This window comes from Dasypus novemcinctus, chromosome 15 (assembly GCF_030445035.2).
Source record: "Dasypus novemcinctus isolate mDasNov1 chromosome 15, mDasNov1.1.hap2, whole genome shotgun sequence".
Classification (NCBI taxonomy): Eukaryota; Metazoa; Chordata; class Mammalia; order Cingulata; family Dasypodidae; genus Dasypus; species Dasypus novemcinctus.
In genome coordinates, this window is record NC_080687.1 from 26,143,114 (window position 1) to 26,156,620 (window position 13,507).

A 13,507-nucleotide genomic window follows, 5' to 3' on the forward strand; every position below is an offset into this window, starting at 1 on the left:
CAAATCCCATCTCATTTAATCTTCACCCTTATCCCTGCCTCAGAGTTCCCAAACTCCCAAGTCATTCCTCCTTCTTTCTTATGTTGCAAGATTGTCAAAATTGTCCATTCATTGACTCTATCAGTTTTGTTGTATTTCCGCACATCTAAAATTGTATCAACCAAGATCTATTTTTCTTAAAAGACTGAATCATTTTCACATAGTTCAACCAACTCATAATTTCTTTTAACAAATCTTAATGACTAAACTATTTCCCACTATACACTAACAAATATGGCAGATGTGGGTTTTTTTTTTTTTACAAGATTCCCAAGATTTTCCACAAATGAATCTAACCTTGTAATGCCAGTATTAATGCCATAATGGTTCCTCCTTATTAGAAATTTCCATAAAAATCTTCCCTTTATTCTTAGGAAAATTCTACCCACCGAAAGTCTTAAACAGATATTGTACTTTTCCTTAATGATTTGTATTTTGGTTCCAAAATATTCATCCAATTCTTGTTTTATGTCCAATCTGACAATTTCCATATTCTCTTCTGGGTATTCATACAAGAGATTCTCAACATGCTGACTTCATTTAAGCATTCTAGTACATTGGTAGCAATTTTATTCCTGCTAAAACTCACACTTACATCATTGATGACTTATGTGGAGTATAAAGAAGCAAAAAATTTATCCTTGGAGAACCGTCTGACCCATAATGACTGACTCATTAACTCATTAGCTCCAGAACTCATTTCCTGAGTTGTAATTTCTGGTATGTGTATGCTCCCCAAAAACATTCATTTACTGAATATGAGCTATGAGTGGGTGTGCTATTTTAAAGACCTATAAAAACATAAAAAGCAGCTATTATCAAGTACCAACTAGCAATGCATCTGGAAAAAGACCTTGACCAAAAGGGGGAAATGGTAAATACAAATGAGTTGTTATGACTACAGATTTCAAAGTGAGTCAGGAAGTCATTCCAGAAGTTATGTTTATGCAAGTCTCAGCAGGATCCCATTGCCACAGTAAACATTGCCTCAAACAGTGGGGCTCCCTAGGGCTCTAGAGACATCCAGAAACTATTAGCAGGGCAGACAGCTCAGGAATTTGGTACCCTGTCAGTGGGCCTTACTTTGGAAGATATGCTCCCTAGTGTAGCAGAGTTAGATTCATTTATAAGTTCTCTACACATGGCTCTTCTGCCCCTTTTATTTGAACCTATAATTAGCACTATATTTGATAAGTATATGTCCCAGAGACTTAAATCTTTGATCCATCTATGTGCCAGTTGAGCCCTGAATTTCAATAGAGTTGCAATACCTACTCTCCAGTTCATTGGACTCACTCAGGCCAACTAACAAGGAGATGATGATGGACAATGCCCATCTCAAGGAACAGAGAGTGTCTGCAACGGCAAGCAAGATAGTTCCATCCATCTGCCCAATGGGATCTAAGTCCCTTCTCAGTTAGAAACACAGTGGGCATCACCATCCGAAAATCCTCAAGACTGGGGAATGACAAGTGGGCTAAAGTAGACTTATTATTCTACTATAGACTCATTATTATCCTAGCAATGGAAGAACTCTTATCATTGATTTAAAGACTGTGGCCACCAGAGGTTCTGAGGGATGGGAGAGGTAAGAATAAGTGTAATATGGGGGCATTTTTGGGCCATCAGATTTGTCCTGCATGACATTGCAGTGATGGATACAGGCCATTGTACATTTTGTGATAACTTACAAAATTGTGCGGGAGAGTGTAAACTACAATGTAAGCTGTAGTCCATGGTTAGTAGCAATGCTTCAATATGTTTTCATCAATTTTAACAAATATACCACACCAACGAAGGATATTGTTAATGTGGGAAAGTGTGGGAGGGGGAAGTAGTGGGGCATATGGGAATCCCTTATAATTTTTATGTAACATTTATGTAATCTAAAGCTTCTTTAAAAATAAAATAAATCAATTTTTAAAAAGCAGTAGTTTAAAGTAAAAAAAAATATTTTCCCTGCAAAAACAAAACACCTATCACTGGCAGTTGGGAATTAAAAATGCAGTAATGATGCATACATCTTTTGTAAGTGATTTTGCCATGTATAATGGCAATATATATCTTTTGTAAGAAAATTTAAACTCCAGCATCTTCCACAAAGCTCTCCCTGAAGTCTTTTGCCAAACTGACCTCTTCGTTGACTAAATTCCTTTTTTCTTGTGGCCAGGGCTAGTCTATTACATAATTTCTGTTGCTTGTTTAGACTAAAGTATTCTTGAGGACCAAGAGCAGATTTTAATCATTGGAAAGTTTCTCATAGAATGGACATGGCAGATTTACTATAAATATGGCCCTTTAATGAATGAGAAAAGGTGACTTCTAGAAGAATTATGGCTGCATAGTTCAGATTTTGACCTCTCTCCTTCTGGAAACACTTCTGTGGTAGGGAACAGTCCTAGTGTTGCCTGCCGCCTTTCTCTGGGACCCACGAGTATGTCTGCTCAGGACCAAGTGTGTTGGCCTGGCAAGTAAAACTCAATTTCCTAGTAGATAAGGGGACTGCCAGGACATTCATACCCTTATTGTCCCAAGCATATGTAACTATTCACTGGAGACAGTTTGACTCTTGTGGGCATGTTTTACAACATACAGCTCTCAACCTTCCCTGGTGGAGAAGGAGCAGGATTCCTCCACTAAGACACATGCACTAAAGAGGGTGCTGGGCATGCAACATCTCCCTGCATTGGCCACGCATTGAGACCCACTGGCTATGGGGAACTGACCTTGCTCCATCTCTACTCTATCGGAATAAAATGTTATTCCATCTAGTGCTATGTGAGCCATGCTTCTGTTGGTGACCCCAACACCTGTATTGGAGTGGGTTGACATCTTTTTTGGGTGACTCTCCTTCTGATCGACAAATACAGAAGTAAATAAGGAGAATGATCCAAAAAGAATTCCATTTTTTTTGTCAGACCACAGATTCTGAAACATGTTTGTGAGCTGCTAAAAGCAGCTCAGTTTGGGTAGAAACCACATGGAAAGGGGTTAAAAGAGAAAGAAGAAAGGAGAGTGAAAGAATGCAGCTATAGCTGATATCTGTTCTCAGAAAACTTGCACAATAACACATTTCCTGAAGAAGAGAAACTCATCTAAAAATGAAATGCTAAAAATGAAATGTTAAGATGCATGAAGTTTCTCTTCTTTTTTTTTACAACAATGGACTCAAACCTGAAATGAGCAGAATTAGGGCCAGGGGAAAAATTTCTTCTAAACCTAGATGAAAAGACGGAGCTGTTTTCAGAGATGTTAAAGTATGAAAAACACAATAAAATTTATAAAAATCTAATATAGTTAAGCTAAGAGAAAAGTCAACTTGAAAAATAAATTCCAAAATATTATATGTGAGAGGATTAGACCTGTATTAAATTTGATTTATGCAAGTTATGTGAATTGGTCAATCTGTTTGAATAATAACCACCCAATAGTTGATTTGCTGATTGCTAATATACAAGTGTGATTCAATTTTGATTAACACTGAAAAATAATTGAGTCATTTGTGTATAAGAATGAAATAAGTTAAACACATAAATCAGGGGTTCTTAACCTGTTTTGCTCCATGGACCCCTTTGGCAGTCAGGTGAAAACCACAGACCCCTTACTAAGTCCACACCATACTGTATATTATTTAATAAGTATATCATACCCGCACCAACACATCTCCACAAGAATGCTTTCCTTTTTGAATTTCAATTCAAGCTCACGGACCCCTTGTTAAGAACCCCAGATATAAATAGAATGCACTCTTATTCATACATGTCCAGATACAGAATGATTCTTATAGCTAAGCTTCTTTTTGTTGACCAAATCAATTCAACAGGTTCTTATTTTATAGGTTTCCAAGGCTAACTATCTATTGCTGAGCAAATAATCAATTTCTTTGTTAAATAGCAAGAATCTGTATTTCTGCTATGAGAATAGATATGTTTTATCCAAGTTTCCATGACATGCAAAAGAAAACTACCCAGAAAATGTAAAAACTACTATTTATATAACTCATTAACTTCTCTATAAAATTATCCCATAAATTATGAAATGAGGTAGTGCTCTATCCTTGATTTCTCTATTCTCACCTGAAAAAGCCATATCATTTTTTCAATTCCTATTTACTAAATGGCCTGCCTTTATTGATTTCAAATAGCTGCTATGCTTACCCTTGGTTTGGAGCATGCAGTGTTTAAAGAAAGGAACAATAGTTTTTAATCACTTTCTACTTTACCTCATATCACCTGTCCAAAAGGAATTACAGAAGGAGAGTTTAACTCTCTCCTGGCCCTGGAATTATGTTAAAACCAACTTAGTCTTAACATTATTTGTTGTAAAAATGAACTAGCTTAGACCACAGTCAAATTAATGTGTGTCCTAATATTAATATTATCATTACAAGATAGTCTTTGCTTTAAGGTAACCTTCCCTCCATGCATAACTTTACTTAATATTGGAAGGATATTAAGATATTGTAAAGTAGCTTATGTAAGTAGTACTTTGTCTTCATTTCACTCTTGTTCTTAAAAGATGTTTTCACAGAGCTTATAATCTTAGGGGATTTTCTGTCCACACCTAAGTGTTACTGTTTGTTTGGCTTAAACTGTCCTCAGTACTGATTATCCATTAACGATTCTCAAACTCAAACATCTTCATTTCGGGGGGAAAAAATGCTAGAATGATATTCCTATATAGCTTCCTAAAGTAGGCAAAATATTTTAAAATAAATTGTGGGTACATACACTATCTTACTCAGGGAAACCCATATGCTATAATTCTTGATTCCTGTAAGTGCCAGTTCTCCAGAAAAATGAGTTCAGTTTTATTAACATATTGTTTCTTCTTTTAAGATATATCAAATACTTTGAGATGTGTATTAGTTTTCTAGAGCTGCTGTAACAAGTTACCATGAACTAGGTGGCTTAAAATAAGAGAAATGTATGCCTTCATAGTTCTGATGGCTACAAGTGCAAAATCAAGATGTCAGCAGGGCCACATTCCCTCCAAGGATATGAGAGAGAATTCTTCTTGCCTCTTCCAGCTTCTGGTGGTTCCTGGCATTCCAGGGCTTGGGCTGTGTGACTCCAATCTCTCTGACTTAACATGACCTCTTTTCTGTCTTTGGATTTCTCCTTTTCCATCTCTTATAAGGACACTTGTTATTGGATTTAGGGCTCATTCTAATCCAAGATGATCTCCCTTGGAGCTCCTACCTTAATTACATCTGCAAACATCTTTCTTCAAATAAGGTCATGTTCTGAGGTTAGAGGTAGACATATCTTTTGGGAGTCACAATTCAACTCATACAGGATGTGTCAGCATCTGTACAAAAACATTGTAGAAAAAATAGTGCTTTGAGAAGAAATTAGAAGATTCTAAAAGGCAGTGGTTGAAAAGCTAGGTTTAATCAGTATATACAGGTTATTTACTTTTTAATACATCCCTAGATTTTGTCACTGGGAGTTGAAAATAAGCAATACATTATAATTGCTCATGGGGACTCAACTGACACTGCTATTCTCTATGTACTTAGCTTTTGGAGTCAACACTTAGGACATGAAACTCATCAGTATATTTTATGAGATAATTACATTAGGCTTTGCCAGTTGTGCCTGTTATACATATTTCTGTACTATACCTATGACTCACAAGCATATTTTAAAAGGTTAAGAAAGGCTAATTAAGTTATGTTAAATACACCTTCAAAGATTCAGTTTCCTGCAGAGAATGATATGGTAGAAGAAGATGTAGAGTTTAAAGAAAGATAGTCAAGGCAAATTCTTTTTTCGCTACTGTGTTCTCCTTTTATTATAAGAAATTTTGGTGAATGTGGAGTCCTGGAGGTATATATGGGTCAGCATAAAGACATCTCTCTTCTATCATTTTTTTAAACAGTGACATGAACCTTAAATTGTAGTGTATCTTTTGTAAAGTTGAAACAGTTATGAAAGAGTATATAAGTTCCATAAGATACTGTCATAGTTGGCATGACGTTGTACATTTCCAGACTTAAAATCACTTTAAATGAATTTGCATGCTTGTGAAAGTTGCCGATATAGAAGACTGTATGGTTTTCTTTATTCTCAGATCAGTGTAGAGACCATGAGCATCTTCTTTCAGACAAATTACTCTACCCAGGAAGGAGATAACTTATTTGGTTCCAAGAAAATTATTCCTTCCTTGTGCCAACAAAATCATTTATATAACTCTTCTTATGTAAAATTCAAAATGCCTGATTTACTCATATGACAGTGAACAAGGTGGACTGTTTTACATACTAGATGTGTTAGGTTCAGAGGGTTCATTCAAAAACCTTCTTATGGCTATAATTTAAGCAAGTAACAGTGAATTTTCCCTCTTGAGTATTCACTCTCTTCTCAAGACATCTTGGCACATGGCCCATCATTTTAGTTGCCCATTCATGGTCTTTCAGGTATCCAGATGAATTTTTAATGTATGTGCCTATTCATTAAATGATTGAGGCCTCCCATCAATCATGCCCTGTCCTACAAATTACTGAACTTAAAGCTTTTCTTTAGAAATGTATTCTATATATTCCTTACAGAATGGAATTTTAAATCTATAGAATATTTAAAAAATGATCTAGCTCTAATCTAGTTACTCGAAAGTGGTCACCAAGAGTTATTTTTATACATTTTCCCCTTCACATTATACTGGCTCTGTACTGGACTATTTATGTCCTGAAGTAAAGACAAATTTCCAAGATGACATCTAACTGAGAAGATCTCTCTGGGAAAAGTTAACAGTACCATTAGGACTCAATCAAGCCATAGAATACAAAACTTGACATCCATTACTGGTTATCTCATCCTTCCAAGAAAAGTCAAAATGCTATTGAGAGAATTCTTGAGTACCATCTGAAGCCATCTGAAATCCCTAGCAAACTTATGGAAGTAAACTATTGTCATCCCAAGCCTAAAACCATTCTGCTAGAATGCTAGCCCTAAAAGAGTGAGTCAAGGATTAGGAAGATAAAATTCCAAGGATATTGTTCTCTCCAACCAGGAGGGGTCAATGATCTCTGTAGGGAAGATTCAAACTTTTTAGCAGAAGGGCTGGTATATACAAATAATAGTTAGAATCTTGTTTAGAATAGTTCATTAAGGTTTTGGAAATCAGAGGAGTAATTCGACCCTTAATTAATCATTAGTTAAAAATGTTTAACAGGTTGTGGACTTGGCCCAGTGGTTAGGGCATCCGTTTACCACATGGGAGGTCCACGGTTCAAACCCCGGGCCTCCTTGACCTGTGTGGAGCTGGCCCATGCGCAGTGCTGATGTGCACACAAGGAGTGCCGTGCCACGAAGGGGTGTCCCCCGCGTAGGGGAGCCCCACGCACAAGGAGTGAGCCCTGTAAGGAGAGCCGCCCAGCGTGAAAGAAAGTGCAACCTGCCCAGGAATGTTGCCGCACACACAGAGAGCTGACACAGCAAGTTGACGCAAAAGAAACACAGATTCCCATGCCGGGGACAAAGAAGATGCAGCAAATAGACACAGAGAACAGACAACAGGGGCGGGGGGAGAGGAAGGGGAGAGAAATAAATAAATAAATAAATAAATCTTTTTAAAAAAAATGTTTAACAACAATGCAAGGTATTGGTGGTAGGGTGAGTTATGAGAGTCCTATATGATGTTATATATGATTGTGTTGTAAGTTCACAACTATTACTATACACTTATTGATTATGTATGTTTATGTATGAGTGATATACTTCAATAAATTTTTTAAAAATTATTTTAAAAAGACCGAGTAGTCTAACTCCTACATGAACTGACCAGGAAGCTCTCAGCCATCTTTAGTTAAAAGCTATCATGGAAAAGTAGATGGAATCATACAGTGGTTCAGTGGTTCACATTAGCTGTGGCCAAAATAAATAAAATACTACATGTGTCTTTAAGAAACTGACTAGAAAATATTTGCAGATGAGAAAATTAAAAACAATAAAAATGCAAGGAGTGATAAAAAATATATATATACAAGGGACTTGACCAACTCTGCTAAGACACTAGAAAGGGACAATTGACATCAGATTGAGAGGCTGGGATCACGTTGGCAGAGACTGGTAAAAATAAACAGATATACCTGATATCGAGGTTAGAAACAAAGGAGAGTATGATTAGAGTACTAACATAAAGGGCTTGAATAGTGAACATATCTCTGCCTGCTCTTGATTGTCACTGTTTTTCCAAAGCTTATGTTGGCCCATAACTGAGACCTGTTCACAAAAGCCCTGATCCATCTAATTGCACAGTAATTAGCAAACAGACTAGCATTTGACCCAAGAGAAACTGATCAGAATTCTCCAATATCATTTGCTGGAACAATCAAGAATGATGTGAGTTTGATTTCTCTGGGCTTGTTATCTATGAATATGATGAGATAGGAAATCTTTTGTCCCTTTTGGCTACCATTTGAAGACAGCCTGCCAGAGAAGGAGATTATTTTAACCTCTGGAAGCAATAGTTCTCTAGGACTGCTCAGCTGTATGCCAATTAATTTATTTTAGTTGGTTAGGCTAATCAGTGCTGGATTTATGTTATCTGAAATAAAAGGAATCCTAACACAGGAAATAAGAAGAGGAGTTCATCAGACTGGTTCCATAGCCTTAAATCTCGTTATCTCATACAATTTATGCAAATTTGTCTTCTTAAACTAGTTTGTTATTCATTTTGGTGATGAATTTATGCTTTGCCTTTATTATCTGGCTATGATATAAACATTGACTTTGCCCTATATTTCGTATCTACATCAGTATATCAATTGTCTTGAGTCTTCCTAATTAAAGAAAGTTTTCTTAAACTTCATGATGCTGATTATTTGCCATTACAATATGGAGAAATCTATGATCACTCCCACTATCAGAAATGATCATCATATATCTCTTGACTATATAGTAGTACACAGGGCATTTATGCTACTTAAACCCCTGACATATTTGTTCAAGAATGTATAAATGTATCATTAATAACATTAACAACATTAACAAGAAGGAAATTCAAAGGGAGCAGCATAACACCATATTATAAAAGCACACTTAATTGCAAGAATGTCATATAGCTTCAAACTAATGGAAATGTTTTAAAATAAAGGGTTATAATAAGCATAAAAACACATAAAAATAGACTTCTGTATTTTCAACAAATTTAAAGGTCGGGTAAAAGACTGGGATATCTTAAAAACAGTGAATATAATAATCAACGTGAGTCCACGAGAATACAAGAAACAGTTTCACTTCAGGAGGGGTTAATTGTTTTCCATTTAGAAACATAAAATAACAAATGATGACAGAACCTTGTGAGAGATGTGATATAGAGTAGAACAAGCCATCCAATGTCAAAAATAACCTCTTCAAAGAACTAGACATCACAAAACTGAATTAACCCAAGCCAACTGATGAAGCCTGGTTGATGAGCTACAGAGCAGCACTTTCTTCTGGCTTATTCTACCACAGGCTTGCAACAAATCATTTCCCAATTATGATATCCTTTACTATAATTTTTCCCAGTCACTCTGCCTAGTCTCTATCCAAGGACATGGTTGAGTGGACTGAATTTAGAGCTCATTAATTCTGTGTAATTTTTATGGTGAATCTGTGGGAAGCCTTCGGGGCTTAATTAAGATTCTACCATGGTTAGAGATTTTAAAGTGAGGGAAAAGTTATATAATGATATCTTCTGCTTCTTTTTCTCTTTGCCAAAGTCAATTGTACAAATATAAAAGGGCACTTTGCCCAAAGCATTCCACTAGGTACAGCATACCAACCTGATCACTATGTAGCCTCCATTCACAAAAAGTCTGAGATTTAATTGAGAGGATAGACATACACTCTAAGGTAGACTTATTACATGCTTCAAATATATCCCAACATTTCAATATTATGAAAGTTTTTATATAAATCTGGATTTGCAACTTCTTTTGCCTTCTATTTTAAGGAGTGATTAATATTGATTGGAGAAACTGTGCTTTCAGAATTCATGGCCCAGCATTGGCAGGATCTTACTGCCCCTCAACCAACTCCTAAATTTATCTGACAACAGTGACAAGACTGTGATGGTCATTTAAGGGGTTTGAGTGAGTCAAAATTATGGGACAAAAGAGAAGCAAGCCTCTCACTGATGCTTTGATTTCTTTTAACTAATTGTTTTCACAGTGTTAGACAAACAGAATAAATGTAAAACTATAAGCATTCAAAATATCATCTTGGGTATGGGTAACTGCACATGGCAAATTACATAAGTCCCTATGGATAATTCTAGCACAGAAACAAATGGCTAAGATTAAAATAATATATTATTATTTTGTGGACATGACACAATTGTTCAAAATTAGACAGCCGAAACATGTATCAGAGCATGGTTGCAACACGTCCTTATAAAATAGGTTCAATAAAATAGCAACGTTAATTGGAGGTACTAAACTGTCGTGTCCTTTTAGTTCTCAAGAACCACCCTCACCATTCCCAAACACAGAGAAAGCCATGTTACTTAACTAGCATTGCCTAACATTTGATGGCAAGTTTCTTCTTGTCATCTGGTGGTCTGTCTTTCCTGCCCTTTTCATCTTTGGTATTTAGCTTTTACCCTAACTAGCATTCACGAATGAGCAACAGTTTTGAAATTAAGTTTTTATTAAGGAAATTGGTGAACCAATAAAAGACAACTTTCATTAACTCTTGTTTTTCTACCTAGTAACCAGCCCCATGGAAAAATGATCTATGGCTTGAGAAATGTGATATAGACAATGTTAATCTACAACTCCTTGTCTTGGGATCTTTTGAAATTCAAGTAACAATAAATAAAAAGTCCTGCCAAGCATAAATTGCCACTGTAAATGCAGACACAATAATCTCATCTGTAAAATGGGACTAACATTAGCCACCAGGGAAATTGAAATCAAAACCACAACGAGATCACATTTCATACCCATTAGAATGACTGCTATTAAAAAAATGGAAAACAAGTGTTGGAGAAGTTGCAGAGAAAGAAGATCACAAATGTGAAGTGGTATATCAGAAACTGTATATTTTATGCCTGATTTTTCTGTAAATCCACAACTTCTCTAGCAAAGAAAAAATAAATAAAATAAAAAATCAAGAAAATATCTTTTTACTAGGAAAGCCTTATTATTATGTTCTTATCAAATAATAATTTTTTTCTCTGTGCAAATTAAATACCCAGTGTTTCCATGGTTTGAGTCATCCAACACTTCAATTAGTATTCTTCCTGAACCATAATATATTTAATCCTACTTTGATTCTTCCTTTCCATTTTAACGAAGCTTTTAACATTTTTGCTTGAACTAAAAAAAATCTTATGTAACAGTTACTGATACAGTACACAGTGGCACATTTTCTTTTTCCTAGTAAGAGATTAAAATCTGAATTCTGATTGTGCTCATATTAGGACAACAGCTCAAGACTTTCTACAAGACATTAGCATTCTTAAACAGGGTTCATATGAATATTAATTCATATTAATCATGGCTTATAATTTTTTATGAAAAATGGAGAGTAGTTTCTCATTTGTAAAAAATCCCAGCTAAATATACATTCTAACTCTGACACTTGAAGAAGCTTAGCCTGATAATCTGTTAAGTAGTTAAAAGTGGATTGTTCTCACACTTTTGGCACTGTCACCAAATGTCACCAACTCAGTTGAATTTGGAGACAAAGGCACAGCCATTCATCTTTTAAGAAATTAGCTAAATTTCATAGGAGGGAAAAATTCACTCTATTCTTGCACAGTGAATCCAGGTATAAATATGTCACCTCTTAATCATAACTTACATTTATAGAGTTTCCTTTGCTTCCTAAATCTGAAAACTCATCTTTTTGTATTACAAGGCTCTTTCTGATTCAGGATTTATTAATAATTACAGACAGCTGGATTGTTACTATACATCTTTCTATCTTGTGTAGGTACCAAAGTGTCTTTGTATTTCTTATATGTGATGTTTATATAGAATTGAAAATCCCTAAGAAGTGATGGAGTAGGGATTTAATTTATAATTGTGTACTTTATGGAATTGTTCATATTTCTATGCTTTCCTTCTAAAAGCTTTGGTCAAAGTTATTAGGCAAATAATCAAGCAACACACATATATATGACTTTAATTGTCCTAAATTCATGATCAGTTCTCCAAGCTTCATTTGAGAGGGATCATTACAGTCTATATACATAGTGTTGTAGAGTAGAAAGAGTATGAATTTGGAACCAAGCAGGATTGAGTTCAGTTTCTGGCTCTATATTTCTAGGTTGAGGAAATTTCACTCTAAAAATGGGATAGTAATACTACATGTAAAGATTAGCTTTAATAAATGTCAAATGTTTAACATAGAATAGTGTCACATTTTGGGTTCTCTATAAAGCAGATTCCATGATGGAATTGGATGTGCAAAAATTTTACTGGAGGAAATGCCCATGGAGAACCAAGGGGTAGAGAGGGAAGGGCAAGGTGGGTGCAGAATAAGGAGCTCCAAGAGGTAGCTTGTCCTACAGGGCAGTTAGTAATCACCCACAGCTATCTAAAGTACCTGTTTGGAGGACCCAGGAGATCAAAAGAGCATCCTGCAACATCCTGGAAGAAGAGAAGGAGGAGACTGCCCCTCTTCAGTGAAGATTCATGAGTAGAGTACTCCACACAAGTACAAGGCAGCACAAGTCACCTCAGGAGCTGCCTGGAGCTGTAAGCTCCATTTCCCAAAAAAAGGGGAGGAAGAGATGGTTGGGCACTGACTTCAGTTACTGTATTAGGAAATTCAGCTGGCTTTTCTAATCCTACAAACAGCTTTAAGTTTGAATGTGTCCAAATCAGAAAGAGGCTGGTAGCCTCCATTTTAAGTCTGCCCTTGACATGAGGGGAAGCAGAACAGATTGAAAATCACAGTGACTGTAGCAACCAGCTTCTTTCCACCCAAGACAGATTGCAGCCCTAGCCTAGTCTCTAGCCCCACCTCCAGGCAAGGAGGAAGCTGGGGGTGGGGAGAAGGGATCTGCACCAGCCTCTCTGGGTAACTGCAGCTGCTTTCAGTCCTGTTGACATTAGGAACAAGGCAAGGATGTCCACTGAAAATACTATTATTCAGTGTAGTGTTCAAAATTCTAGCTAGAGTCATAATGAAAGAAAAAGAAATAAAAGGTGTCCAAATTGGAAAGGAAGAAGTAAAATGTTTGCTATTTACAGATGATATGATCCTATACCTAGAAAGTCCTGAAAAATCTACAACAAAACTACTAGAACTTATAAAAGAGTTTAGCAGTACAAGATTAATTTGCAAAAATCAGTAGTGTTTCTTTACTCTGGTAATGAGCAATCCGAGGAGGAAGTCAGGACAATAATTCCATTTACAGTAGTGACTAAAAGAATCAAGTATTTAGGAAAAAAACTTAACCAAAGATGTAAAGCCCATGGCTAAAAGAAATAAAAGAAGACCTAAATAAATAGGAAGAATATTCTGTA